Source organism: Cricetulus griseus, chromosome 3 (genome assembly GCF_003668045.3).
Source record: "Cricetulus griseus strain 17A/GY chromosome 3, alternate assembly CriGri-PICRH-1.0, whole genome shotgun sequence".
In the NCBI taxonomy this organism is placed as follows: Eukaryota; Metazoa; Chordata; class Mammalia; order Rodentia; family Cricetidae; genus Cricetulus; species Cricetulus griseus.
The window spans coordinates 167,781,608-167,793,903 of NC_048596.1; positions in this window are offsets into that span (position 1 = coordinate 167,781,608).

A 12,296-nucleotide genomic window follows, 5' to 3' on the forward strand; every position below is an offset into this window, starting at 1 on the left:
AAAGAGGAAGAAGCTGATGTAGACATAGGAGGCAGTAAGCAGTAGTCAGGATTTGGGCCTAGAATCCCAGCTACTTTGGAAGCTGAGGTAGGGTGATCATAGTTTAAAGGTGGCTTGGGTAACTTAGTGAGATTGTGTCTCAAGATAAGAAGTAGAAAGAGGGTCGGTGTGGTCCTTGCCTGGCATGCATCTGACCCTGGGTTCAATCACCCACAAAGAAAAAGAAAGGAGTGGCAGTGGAGCAGAGAAACTAAGTGAGTCCTCACTGTCACTGTTGTTCATAGCCATGTGTGATGCTGCACAAGTCATGTAATTCAGATACCTGGGTGTTCTTGTCAGTAAAATGAATTCACAATAGCCTTGACTTTAAGTGAGCTCTAAGGGTTAGATGTGACAATGGACATGAAGCACTTGGCAGAACACTTGACACACAGTAGGCACACATTTATTAAATGCTAGCTAACCACGTGATAAAAAAAGAGATGCTAAATAGCTCTTTCCTCCTCATCCTATTGAATAATAGCATGACAGCAGCCGGGGCTGGCAGAATCCTCAAGATTGGGCAGGGTGTGACAAGGACTCTAGGTTCTGGGCTGCAGCCCTGCCCTTTCCTGCTTTGAAGTGAAACTCTACGAAGTAGTAGTGTGCTCAGCAGCCAAAGAGGTGACAGTGCACCCTGATTTTCTCAGTGGGACTTTGCTTGTATACGCCAAGGGTACCTGAATCCAAGTTTAGTATCAGCCCAGGTCCCAGGATTAGCAGGCAGAAGGGGCTACCCAAGTGAGATCCTTTGTATGGGTAAGTATGGCTCCTCTGCAGGAAAACAAACAGCAGGCCCAGAATCTCAACTGACCATCACAGGGATAACTGTGATCACTCTAAGAAGGGGGCTAGCCCTCAGCATGTCAACAGTCCTAGGCTAATAGGAGGTGCTCCTGCCAACCTCCCCACAATCCCAGCCACAAAGAACACTCACATTCAATTATGGCTATTTATTAGCAACAGTAACAACAACAGTTGCCACTTTTCCCATCTGAGCTTCATACATAATAGGCAATCTCCACGTTTAATGTATGGCCAAACAGAGGAGCTGATGAAGAAGAATGAGTTGCATGGTTCATGTTGTGGGACAGTAGTTTAGTTGCCTTTGCATTTGGAACAGAAGTTGCGGCGAGCTGGAGGATTAACTGCCAGGAAATCATTATACAAATTTCAAAATGTCAAGTGCTCTGAAACAGCTTATGATTTTATCTTCTTATTTTTGACAGGGAGCCATGTGTGGCCACCTCCATCTTAGAACAAGTGAGGGAAGCCAGGAAGCCAAAATCAAGGGTCCTGACCAGCGTATTTTCATCCTGCGCACTTGTCCGACAGAGCGTAATAGACATTTTCCTTTGCACGAAATAATAAGAGCAGTACTTATCGTGCAGTGCCTCCAGCCAGTGGCAAAAAGAAATTAGAAAAGTCCAATGAAGCTGAGAAGTAATTAATCATCATACAGCGGGGCCTGTCAAATCAGAAGGGCCCTTCCAGCTGATAATGCTCCCCAACTCAATTTAGACTGATAGAAATTAGAATTTTTTTTTAACCTCTGGCAAAAACAAAAAGACCAACGTTAGCACGAATGTGGCCAACTGTTGGCTCTCTCCACAGCCTGACCCATTTATAGTGATGTCTGCATCAAGTTTCACCAAAGCCAAGATTGAAGCAACATCATCTGCTCCTCAAGGCAAAAGGAATCATAGCTATGTGTTTTAAGCCCCCCACCCCCATAGCCTTAGCTGTCTAAGAAAAATTAAAGTGTAGTTCTATTGATCAGCTTGGCCCATCTCCCCAAAGAGGTGAGGGGTGGGAAGACTCACCAAGTGCTGTAATGAGTCTGGGCTCTTTGGAGATCAGGTGAAATAAATAAAATGGGTTTAGTAGGAGCCACTGAAGGCTTTGGGCTAAGAGGAGTGGGATAATAAGCCACCGTCAGACCCTTGAGTCCTGGGAGGCAGGGAAAGATGGCACACTCCTGAGCAAAGACATTCCCGTGACTCACACTGAAGGCCAGCATTTCCCCCACCTCCACCAACCAAGACCACCAAGTCTCCCCTCATGACACTCTAAAAGGACAAGATCACGTGTGGTGTCCCATGGAGTTGAAGGCCTCACAAGGGCCTGGCTCCAGGTTCTTCATCTGTACGCCCCATGCAATCCTCATGGTGGTTCCATGTGGTGGATGCTACTGCCACCCCACTTTACTGGTGATAAAACTGAGGCACAGAGAAGTATAATGACCTAAGGTCACACCCCCAGAGTTCAAGTCCAGTCACGTGTTTCCTACCACCAACCTTGCTTCTTTTATTCTCTTTTTTTTTCCTTCTCGTTTTATTGTGATGATTTCACGTAGCCCAGGTTGGCCTCAAACTTCTTATGTCACCTTAGGATAACCTTGAACTGCTGATTCTTCTGCCTCTACCTCCAAAGTGCTTGGATTATAAGCTTAAGTCAGAAGTCAGACTCCTTTCTTGACCGCACTTTGAATACAGCCAATCTATTCTCTCTCTTTTTTAAAAAATTATCTGCAAGTAGCTGAAGGAAAGGGGGGTGTAAAAGGAATGTAGAAAAAGGAGGAGGTGGACCAGAGTGCTGGTGAGAAGTGAGGAGTAGGAGGTGAAGGGCTCTCGCTGTGGCTGCACTCTGCATTCTTTCCTGGCTTATTTGCAGATCAGGTGGTAGGGGCTAACAAATGGGAGGATTTTAGAAAGGTCCTCAGGCTAAGTAAACGGCTGTGTACACACACAGCCCAGGTGAGATGAAAGGCTCCGGTCAGCAGCGGAGACCACTCAGACCCCTTATCTGTCAGGCTGGCCCTCCATAGGTTTCAAAAAGCCCAAGTGGGAGATGCTGGCGGAAAGTTCAAAGTCATTTTTTTGAACAGATAGCACAATCAAAAGTGCGCTTATCTGTTGAAATATTTAGGAGAACAAGATATCACTTTGACCTGCCTGCACCTGTGACTTTGTGAACACTGTTACAACGTGTTTTAAGCGTGTTTGTCGTCCTAATCTATAATGGCTTCTGCATGTTTCAGAGGGTGAATTTGGAGAGCAGAGAGACAGTGAGAGGTGGGCGGCAAAGAGAGAGGAGGGGGAGAGACCGACAGGGAGGCAGAGAGAAGGGGGAGGGAAAGAGAGGAGAGAGGAGAAAGAGAGACAGAGAGAAAGAGAACAGAGAATTTCTTTCTGCTTCATCAAGAGAGGTATATTTGGGACTCTTAACCTTGTGCATGCATTTTGGAAATCAAAACAGAAGGGAGCATTCAGTCCAACCTTATCCTCAGAGTAGGCACCATTGCTACAATCCCAAGTGTTAAGACACAGCTGCAATCATCACCTGATTGCCCATGCAGCCCTGAGGCTGGAACTGCTTCTGAGCTCCTAAAGGAGGTGGGTCCAGACACACAGCTTCACTCACTTGCTTGCACCATGGGGCTAGTTTACAGAATACTAGCTAACAGAGTCTGTGGTTGACACAAAAGAAAACTCATTTAGTCATTTAAAGAAAGGAGAGGTGGGGCTGGAGAGTTGGCTCAACAGTTAAGAGGGCTCTTGCCAAGGGTCAGAGTTCAGTTCCCAGCACCCTCACTGGGTGACTCACAACAACCTGTAAGCCATCGGCAAGGGGATCAGACGCCCCCTTCTGGTCTACACCTGTACCTAACTCTAATGTGCATATATACACATGCACACATGCACATATAAAGAAAAAATACTATTAAATGGAGAGAGTTGGGAAGTAGAAGTATTTATATGAAAATAGAATGCTTTGTTTCTCACCTTTCAAAAACCAGCTTTTGCTGAGCCTTCCAAGTTCTTAATACTCCTACTGGTTCTATAAATGACAGCAGTGCTATGTGCTCAACAGAGTTAAGGGCTCAAAGTACAGCCAAGAATGTACTTAAAATGCCCATGTGAAGCTTGACTTGACAAAGAAGCAGAATGCATGATGGCTTCCTTTCTCTTCCTTATGAGTGACATTCTCAATGCCATTAGGATCAGCCACCAAGATGACGCTCGGTGCCCTCAGAATACTGCCTGGACAGCAGGAAGAAGGACTTAATGCTAGCCCTTCAAGACTGGTGAGAAGTCTGTGGCCTGTGGGCATGCTCTGTAGGAGACAGATGAAGGAGGACCACTTGGCTGTGTTCAGAACTGACTTGAGGAGAATTATCTGCAGGTTGGGGCACCCACTGACCAGCTGTCCTTTAGAAAAAGCATTTTCCAAAAAGGGAAGCCTGATCTTTGACCTTCATGTCCTGGGTTGGGTCTAGACTCAGAATAGGTGGGAAAACATATTCAAGATGGCAACCTCTGTTGGATACCAGAGGTTACCAAGGATACCAACGGTGGAGTTCTGAGCTCTGGACTGCCATCCACAGCCACTGTGGATCTTGCTTGTATACTAGCATACTTCAGATGTGGGTCTCTCATTTATAAAACACAAGCAACTCCTGTTTTGACTATCAAGCCAGATTGCTGTCTGAAATAACCATCATAATAACTACTATTACCGTGCACCAGACACTGTGATAGGCAATATTGCTTTATATCATCTCTCTCAACCTTGTTAGTAAACAAATAGATGCAAATTGAAGTTGCTATATCATTGCATTCCCACCAATTGGCAACAGTCATACCAAATATTGGTAGGGGTATAAAATTTTGTAGTCATTTTTTGGGGAAACTGGGACCTATCCAGTAAGACAGAGTCATGTAGGAAGCCAACCGCTCTTCTCCATAAAGCACTCTAGAATACCTCTCACACATATGTCCCAAGAGATATACCGGGATTCCTGTGAAGTGTTGCTATGAGAGCACTGGATTGGAAATAACATAAATGTTGATCACAACATGGAATGTTCTATGGCAGTGAAAGTGACTGTTCAGTGCTCCACATGGACGAGGAAAGTGAACAGCCAAATTTAACACAAAACAAAACATAATAAACACCTCTGGTAGAAAACAGCCATCCATCTGTAACCATGAGAGGTTGGCTCCAGGTCCTTCTGAGGACACCCCAATCTGTGGATGCTCAAGTCTCAGATAAAGTGGCAGGGCATCTGCACAGAACCTGCAGATCCTCACATCCATCAAGTAGCACATCTAAGACAAGTGTCGTGCTAATGTTGCAATACTGTGTTTCTTAAGTAGCGATAAGGAAAGAAATGTCCGTATGCATTTAGTACAGACACAACTATTTTCTGATTATTTCTCATTAAGTCCACAGATGCAAAGCCCGGGCTTCTGAGGGTCAACTGTACCCATTAGTAGAGTATAGAAAAGTAGAGTATACTTGGGATTGGGCAATTCAGTGAAGGTCAACATTTCTGAGTAAAGGAGGGGAGGGCTTTATCAAAGGGGCCTACTGCCTGTTGCTTATAATATTTTATTTCTTAAACTGGGTGATGGATGAATGAGTATTTATTATATAATTTTAATACCTTTTGGGGTGTCTCAAAAATTCATGATTCATTGGTTAAAATAAATTAACTTTATTAAAATAAAATAAGCAATGAAATTGAATCCAAATGTGCTGGAACTTGGAACCTGTAGAAAGGACCTTTGGTCCCCTCTGGGACAAGCCAAAGGGACAGGAAGGCCAGCTCTGGTTCCAACCAAGGGCCTCAGGAGACCTGTGACCACAGCCTTGTCTAGGAACATTCCAGGCAGAGGAAGGGTCAGAATGGCAGGATAGGGGCACATGCAGGGTGTGAAGCTCTGAATTTGCAGAGGTTCCCCTCACAAAGCAGGGAAGCGATGGATTTATATGTTTAATGAAAGGGCAACTCTGGAAGAGTAATAAAAATGTGCTCCAGGAGCCAGGTATGTTTGGTGAGTTTTTAAAAGGAAATGTACACTCCAGAACCCCTTCTCTGGAATAGGTCTTCTGTGAGATCAGGTAATATTTTTGAAAAACAGCATTACAAAAGGTTAAATGTAGAACAGATGTAAGTTATAAAATACAAGCTGATCAAAGCTGAGATTTTGAGACAGATATGTTAGCAAATGATGATAAATCCGTCCCAGTAGGACTGTAAGAAGCAGACAAATGTAACTATGGAAGAGAGAAAGTCAAGGGTTGAAGCTGGGGGAGGGGCAAGAGTGGAAACGAATGTTGGTGTTAATTCCGGTGAACTCACGCAGAACATCAAGGAGTTCATGGCGGTGGGGATAAACATCACAGACACAATATATCCCATGTTCCCTTCAAAGAAGAATCACATTCCTGGCTTGGGAATAATCCAATTACTGATTCAGATTCCCAACGCTCAGCGATCTTTTTTCCACTAGTTTCTGACCGTGGATGTCAACCTTTCCCAGCGTCAGAGGCTGGCTTTCTGGTTTAAAGCTTTCAAAATTGGCTTTAGAATCTGGGCATCTCAACCTCTCATTAAAAAGCCAGATAATTTATAGTCACGTCATTAACCCGCTTCCTCAAGCTGCCATGATAAACCTATCATTGGGGAGAGATTTCAACAAAACATTACAACTTCTTTCTGGGAAGGCGGCAGAGAAACAAAATTAAATAAATCAGGCCCCTCTGTGTCAATAAATGAAGCCCACGAGAAGTAAACTATTTACTGAGGCTTAAGTGAAACAGAAAACATTTAAAGATCAAGAAAAAAGGAGGTAATTGTTCAGCCTGTCAGCAGGGGACCGCTGTGATAATTTGATCTGAACTCTGCTAACAAATGACCCAGCCCGTTCTTCCAACTTTAGTATCTGTTTATGCTCCTACAAATTGAAACCCCACTGCTCAGCTGCCCAGAACAGGGCCCGGTACAATAGCACATCGGCCGACGATTAGTTCAAGCTGAGGGTGGATTAGCTGTCCATCCCAGGCCTCCAAGCCCTCCAGAATATTTTGTCTTTCCCTGCTGGGGTAAAAGGGTGCAGACATATGCAACCAATAAAGAAACAGGCTTCTATGGACTGGAGGTTGAGTGGAAGGAATGCAGAACAAAACTATAAAATAATAATAGACAAAGGGGCAGCGAGGACCTCGGGAACTCAATACCTCCTCTGCTTACCCAGGCAGGGCTGGAGCTGCAGTGTCCCCTCAAGATTTTAAAACGGAAGGAGGCCTGTTGTGTGTGATCTCCCAGCACAGGGCTGTGGGCCAGGCATGCCAACCATCAGGACTGACATAAGATCAAAAGCCTGATAAATGAGAGGAGAGGGAATGTTTGACCCACTAAACCGTATTCTACAAGAATCCCAGGCTTTTAAAGTAATAAGAAAGGCCATAAATTACAGTGTCTAGGCTAGATCGTGATAGAGTCTGATGCACATGAATGTTATTTGGATATAATATTTTTAGAGAGCTTCATGTTCATGGGCAACAGACAGCTTAGGCAGCTAGTCCGTGTATAGAATTCCACAGTGTAGAGACAGAACCCACATTTGGAGAAAAGCAACTTAATCATCCTGGAGTTTCAGAAGCTAAAAATGATAATTTGATGAAAAATTGGCTTTAAATAAATGGAGACCAATTCAAAATGACATTGCATGTCTGCATACTGCCTCCCTGGATCGATAATGAGGCGTATTGAGGAATGGGTGCTTCATCATTGAAACAAGAGATGAGGAAGTGTATGCAGCCGCTCAGGGAAGCACAGGGCACAGGACTCTGAGCCTTTCTCTCCAGCTGAGGGCTGCTTGAGCTTGATCAGTTAGCTTCTTCATGATCTTGGTTTCCTCACATATGAATAATAATAAGCTTTGTGTCCTCGACATACTGAGAAAGCAAGAGAAGAGAGGACACCATTGGTAAGAGAGTGATTGCTACATGGTTACAATTATCAACAAAAGAAGCCTGTTTATAGAAGTAAGGTTTGAAAGGAAGTTTAGACAAGCTTACAACAGCAAACAATGGCAACAACAAAACATTGTTCTAAGGAACCAGAAAGCTTATGGAAACAACTCCTAAGTACAAAAACCACTGCAGATTTCTTACTAATTGGATTGTTCCATTGATCTTCATTATAAACAGCTTCTGCTGTTCATTATATTTTCAAGCCATTCCACCCAACTTGCTCTAAGGCAATGCAGGTGAACTCTCCAGCAGAGGGCACTGGTCCCATTGGAAGTTGGGAAGCCATTTTTAAAATGGCTGCCTACATGGCTCAAAGAAAACATCTGATGCTAGCTACTGAGGTAAAAGCATTAATTTCTATCCAGACAAATTTATCTTCAGACAAAAAGCATCTCAGAATGGCAAGTGTTTTTCTTGGTAGGTTGTTGCTGAATAAATTTAGGGAAACGGAACTAACTCCAGACTCTGAGTTAAAGAAGGTATTGAAGTTGGGTAGTGGTGGCACACACCTTTAATTCCAGCACTGGGGAGGCAGAGGCAGGTGAATCTCTGAGTTCAAGACCAGCCTGGTTTACAGAGCAAGTTCCAGGACAGGCAGGGCTATATAGAGAAACCCTGCCTCAAAAGAAAAAAAAACAAAAACAAAAAACAAAAAACAAAAAACCAAACCAAGAAAAAAAAAACCAATAAACAAACAAAAACAACAATAACAAAAAAGCTTTCCCTCAAGCCTGTTTTTCCATTGGTGCTCAGCTTTTAAATTTATTACTTTTACTTTGATGTCAGGGGGATCTTTGGTAATGTTGGGAGATATATTTTTACTGTCACATTTGTGGCAGGGGTGTAGAGAATTGAGCTTGATATTGGCATCTGCTGGGTACACTCCAGGGATGCTGCTACCTGTTCAACCAGAAGCAAAGATGGTTGGGTCATCTCTCTAACAAAGCATTGCCTGGCCCAAGTTGTCAGTTGAAATATGCTTGGGAGACCTTGATGGGATATATGCATAGCACTGGGTTTCCATATGGCTTCCCTTGGCCAGGCTACATGTGAGCTCCAAAGCAATGATGTCTGTTGATCTATGGCCTCAGAATTGAAGTGCTTCCTTTTCCATGGGGCAGAGGTAAGGTTATAAGATAAAAAAGTTAACAAAACTCTAGGGGTTCCGGGTACTTATAAGACTCAGAAATCATAGAAAGTGACAAGATTCACAAGGCCCTTCCACAAAGCTACGTAAGCAGTAAACACTAATAGACAGTAGACTCTAGTATAGCTCCCTGCAGGCTGAATAGGAGGCTCCAGAGATGCACTTTTATAAGTGGTTATTCATGCCATGGTGATGTAACTACCTTTGAGTCACTTGTCACCAATAAGTTACTTAGTAGTTTAATGCCTAGACTTGGGTGAAATCATTTCTTCGGTCTGCTGCCTGAGCTCTATCTTGGATGAATAGGTACTTTTGTTCATTTCTTCCCAGGGAATGTCATGCAGTGGAGATGTTGTTGGGTCAAAATCTCAGCAGTTAGAAATAAAAAAATTAGTAATGATAAGCAAACATGTCTTTTGGCTGATTTAAATTAATCAAAGAGGAGAAGAAATAGCAACATATACATGGGCTCAATTTTGAACTCTAACTTCTAGGGAAGCTAGTAAGAGCCCCCAAATTCTTTTCTTTATACAAGAAAGAGCAGGCTAGAGCCTGAATACTTGCATCTGTATTTAGAATCCCTAAAGGAAATAGGTATTAGGTTGAGTGCGAAGGAAGCCCAGAACCAAGGCATCCATCTGCAGTGGGACTCTGGGCAAATCAAAGTCTTGGGGTCTAACTTTCTTGTCTCCAAATCCAGACTCATTCCTTCCTTCAGCCTTTTAGGACAGTGATGAAGACTAGATTAAATAATATACATGAAGCATGATCTTCTTAGCTACAAGAGGGAGACCTGTGCATAGGTTATACAGAGGATTAAAATTAACCAGCTTCTATTGGATGATCACTGAATACCATGATTCACATGGATTGCCTTACTTTAGCCTTCACCTTGTGCCCCAAGTTACAGGTGGAGATGGAGTACACTTAGTATACATGCACTTAGTAAGAGAGGCAGGGCTTGTACCTTGAGCAGTTTCATACCAACCTGTCTATTCTTAACCACTAACCCTTCACCTACCTATGAAAGAGGATGGCAATTGGGCAAACTCTGGAGACCACTTGAACAACATTCTTAGTTTTTCAGATGGACAGTTGAGTCCCTGAGGAGAAGTAGGTTGTGTGTGATAAAGCTGACGTGGAAACTGGAGTGGGGCAGAGCCCTGACTCTGTCTCTTCTGACAAAGAACCAGTCTACAATATTCTTCCCCTCCCTCTTTTTTTTTTCCAAAGTAAGATACCATTTTCCCAGCACAGGGTAAACATGGGACAAATCACTTAGCATGTGTGTCTTAATAACCCGGCTTGACTGAGATGGATGGATTCACATTTAGTCATCATCTAAGCCTATTAAATATTCTGGGAGCTGCCGTATACATTTTAATGGATGTTGAAACACTGAGCCTGGTGTTTATGGCTCTTTTAATCTTGCCAGTTTTACTAATATGATTAGGTCAGGAACCATTTCACATAGAGACTTAGATGTCAAAATAGAACACAGAACTTTGCAGAGCATTTTGTCGCTTCATTTCTTTTGAATGGAAGATTTGGATCTCAGCTGTGAGCTCATTAAGGAAAAAGCAAAGCCAAACACCAACAGGAATAAAAGATTTCATAAATGGCTGGGCCTTGTGGCACACATCTTTAATCTCAACACTCATGAGGCAGAGGCAGGCAGATCTCTGAGCCCTGAGTTCAAGACCAGCCTGGTCTACAAAGTGAGTTTCAAACAACCAGGGCTACACCAGGAAACTCTGTCTCAAAAAAAAAATAGATAATGTAAATGGCTAAACACAGGACTTGGGCAGCTCAAGAGGCACTTGGGTAGGAAACTACTATTGTTCACTGTATGTTATGCCCATTTTATGGGTTGAGCTATATCCCTTTGGGAGCTACTGGCACTTTATAGATTGATATCCTGGATACTCCCAAGTTTCCATGCCTGTGGATTCAATTGTCATAAGCCAAGTGTTCTTAGCCCTGACTTTTTATAAGACTGTCCATGTGGATGGTGAGTGGTGGCCACATGAGCTCAGCCACTGGGGAAATGATTGAATATGGCCAAGTGCCATATTGAGAATTGTTTGCCCTGGGAATGGAAAAAGAAATTTGTCAGAGGAAGTGAAATAGGAAATGAAGAGATCAAAGAGGGGAGGAAATGAGATTGAATTGAGCCTTTTTTTTTTTTTTTTGGTTTCAACTTTGCACTTTTAATTCTTTTGAAGCAAAAGATTAGCTTCTACCAATGAGAGCATGGGAGAAATGTTTTCAAACAGTGCATCCTGGTCTCCAGTAGCTCCTTCATTCTCTTCTGCAGATAGCAGAGGGACACTAAGGGAAGCCAGACAAGATTCCCACAAAAAGTCCAGTGATAAATGTGCTCAGTGGTTCCCAAATGCCATTCCACCCACAATGTTCCTAAGCCCCAAGATAGCTTGGGCATATGGAACTCATCCTTCATAGAATCCAGATGTTCGTTTCTAGAAAGAAGCGAGCCTGACCCAGGACTAAGTACTTTTTGCAGTCTCTGTGGGAGAAATAGAGTTTCCAAAAGGCAGGGTTTGTGACAAGAAATTGACATAGGACTGTGGCTCCAGGTTATAATGGGGTGATGAGTTGTAGGCAGTTAATCCCAAACTATAATCGTTGATCCTGGCCTGACTATCTTCTCATCTCAGATCACTGTAAAACCAAGATGCCTGTCTGCTTCCCATCAAATAGTTTCTACTTTTTCTAATTGAGCTTTGGTACCTCCGCCCAATGTGACACAAGTCTTTCTGTGCTCATGATCATGGTGCCAGGGAGACAAAAATAAAATAAAACACACAAAAGTCTCATGGAGTATATGTTTTAGTGTGCAACAGGCAATGAAGTCAGATCATTGGGTCAGAAAGGGATCCCTGGGAGGGCTCCTTGAGGAGATGGCACTGTGCAAACCTTGATAGAGAGTTAATGAATCTGGGGATGGCTGAGAAGATAGCCCCTGTTTGACTTCTCTCCTTGCAGCAAGCCCACATTTCCTGTTTCCAAGAGGTTTGACTAGCAGTCTCCAGGGCAAGAGGGTAAAACTGAAGCACCATCTATTACAGTACCTCCTCCAGGCCAGCTAAAGCCCGAACATTCCCGGTCTGTCTCTAGTAAAGCCAGAACAGTCTACATTTCAAAGAAGGCAGCCAGGGATCTTCAATTCTAAGTATTTTAATGGCGGTGATGTGGTACAGAGATGGTACAGGAATGGCCAGAGATGGTACAGGAAAGGTGGGGAGCAGCCCCGGGCCTAGAGAAG